This window comes from Fukomys damarensis, unplaced genomic scaffold (assembly GCF_012274545.1).
Source record: "Fukomys damarensis isolate Sample0158 unplaced genomic scaffold, DMR_v1.0_HiC HiC_scaffold_23, whole genome shotgun sequence".
Lineage (NCBI taxonomy): Eukaryota > Metazoa > Chordata > Mammalia > Rodentia > Bathyergidae > Fukomys > Fukomys damarensis.
In genome coordinates this window covers 53405200-53407301 of record NW_022900935.1, presented here as the reverse complement: position 1 = coordinate 53407301, position 2102 = coordinate 53405200, and the positions used below count along the sequence as shown (strand labels likewise).

Here is a 2102-nt window from a genome sequence, read left to right as displayed (position 1 = left end):
TCGGATTCATACCCTTGCCTCTTTAAAAAGGGAAAAACTACGGAAGATGGGTTTGTTTTGTTTTGCTTTGTAACCCACATTAACCCAAGTAAATACTTCGTTTTTATTTTATGCGTTGGTTGTGACAGTAGCATACAGCAAAGTTTTCAGCCGGGGCTGTGAATGAGAGAGCTTGAAAAGAATCCAATTAAACTTCCCAATTGAGTTTGTAAAGTCTATAAATTATCTGTGATCCTTTCTTGGGAACAAATAAAAGGAAACATCTTTTAAATTTTTGCCCACAAATCACCTACTATGCCTGCTATGTGTCTTTTTTTAAAATAAAAAACAATCATTAAGAAAAGAAAAAATAATTTACCTCTTGATAAAGTGCTTCTCAGATACCTACTAGCGTTGTGGATGGAGCTATTATGAATATTCTTAAACGCTCCATTTTCCTATACCTGCCCATGTGGGAAAACACCACCTCTGGTAGGTCTGACATCTTGCTTAATTCCGCAGCCATGCAATTTCTGTCCTTTTCTTTTCTTGTTTGTTTTTTCCTTTTACTGTATCTGCCAAGGCATGCTTCCACCATTTAAGAAGTTATCAAGATCTAAGCTCCTGGAGATTGTTTACATGCACTGTATGAGACTAGGGGGAAGGAGGTACCTATTTTTAGACATCTGTGGTTAGAATACAGTACCTCTTGTCATTCCCATGATGTCCTTATCTTCCACAGGTCCCTAGCAATTGGAACCAAAGCTGGTTACAAGCTGTTTTCTTTGAGTTCTGTGGAGCAACTGGACCAAGTCCATGGAAATAGTAAGTGCATATGTATGTGTGTGTGTGTGTGTGTGTGTGTGTGTGCGTGTGCGCGCACGCGTGCCATGCACCGGTGCTCATGCACACACTCCCACCCCCTCCCGACATGTGCAAGAGATCTGCTTTCTCTGGCCAATAATCTTGAGGTTTCAACTGATTTTGCTTCCCTCAACCATCAAAATTAAGGAGTCTGTTTTTCAGGGTTAAATATAAATTGTCTCCATTTGCTTAAAAACCACAATGACGTTCTTATTAAACTTTGGCAATAATTTAGGGAACATTTCCTTTGTTGTGTTAAGAAATCCTTTGTCTGAAATCATATTATTGATACTTTGCCATATACGTAGGTACACAGTCATCATTTTTTATGATTCTCAAACCAAAACATTCATGATTTCTTTTTGCCATTATATGGGCCCTGTATACTACTGATACAATTTATTTGGTCAGAAAAGTATTTTATTTGCTTCAGTAAAGCAACACTGTCCTATTTACATGGCCCATATTGAGAGTGTTGATATATTTCTTCTTTTTTTTTTCTTTTTATTGAGGTTATTGGTACAATCTAGGTATACAATACAATTACATTCATCATTGGGATTCTGTACCTTTACATAATAGGTCTTGATTCTCATTTTTCCCCTTGTCCCTGCCCTCCCTTCACCCCCCTCCTCCCCTCCCCATTTACAAACACTTTATTTCCATTTTTTCAGTTTCTCATATTTTTTTCCTCTCCCTTATTACCTCTCCCCCACCCTTCCCACTTTCCTTACACTTTAGCCCTTTCCTTCCTATTTCACATTATTAATTATCTCATTAGGATCCTGTGTACTATTATAGTTTTTCACACCAAAGAAACTATTCGGTATTTCAGTTAAAGAAATCTCTGTATGAACATTAAAAATAGGGAATCCTAAAATAAAACTAAAAAGGAAAGTAAAAGAGAAAAGGCAATGATGTAACATCAAAATAATCCTTAATTCTGGAGATGAAAATTGTCCCTGAACATATTTAAATTGCTTCTTGCTCTTATAGTTTTCTTATTCTTTTTTCATTATTTAGAGAATAATTTATTAGTTTCTGTAATCAAACCCACGTAGATATGACTTTACATATTTAGTACGATGTATTACCCCTGTACACAGGGAAAAAAAAATAAATAAATAAAAATAAATTAACATTTCTAGACCAATATGGTTGTCCATTTCTGTACAATGCCAAGTCAACACAGTAAATTGGGATGACTTTTTCCAAAGTTGGCAGCACCGTTAAAGTTTCCCAAAATTCAATTTATATAT

At 35.6% G+C, this 2102-nt stretch overlaps 1 protein-coding gene across 1 annotated transcript in view; it reads left to right on the top strand.

The window, feature by feature from the left end:
• Positions 1–713: 713 nt before the first annotated feature.
• The window catches only part of Wipi1 (WD repeat domain, phosphoinositide interacting 1), a 29061-nt gene continuing 27672 nt past the window's right edge, over positions 714–2102 (top strand). The window contains exon 1 of the mRNA XM_019206412.2: positions 714–804. The gene's annotated coding sequence lies outside the window, so the exon portion shown is untranslated. The remainder of the gene's footprint in view (positions 805–2102) is intronic.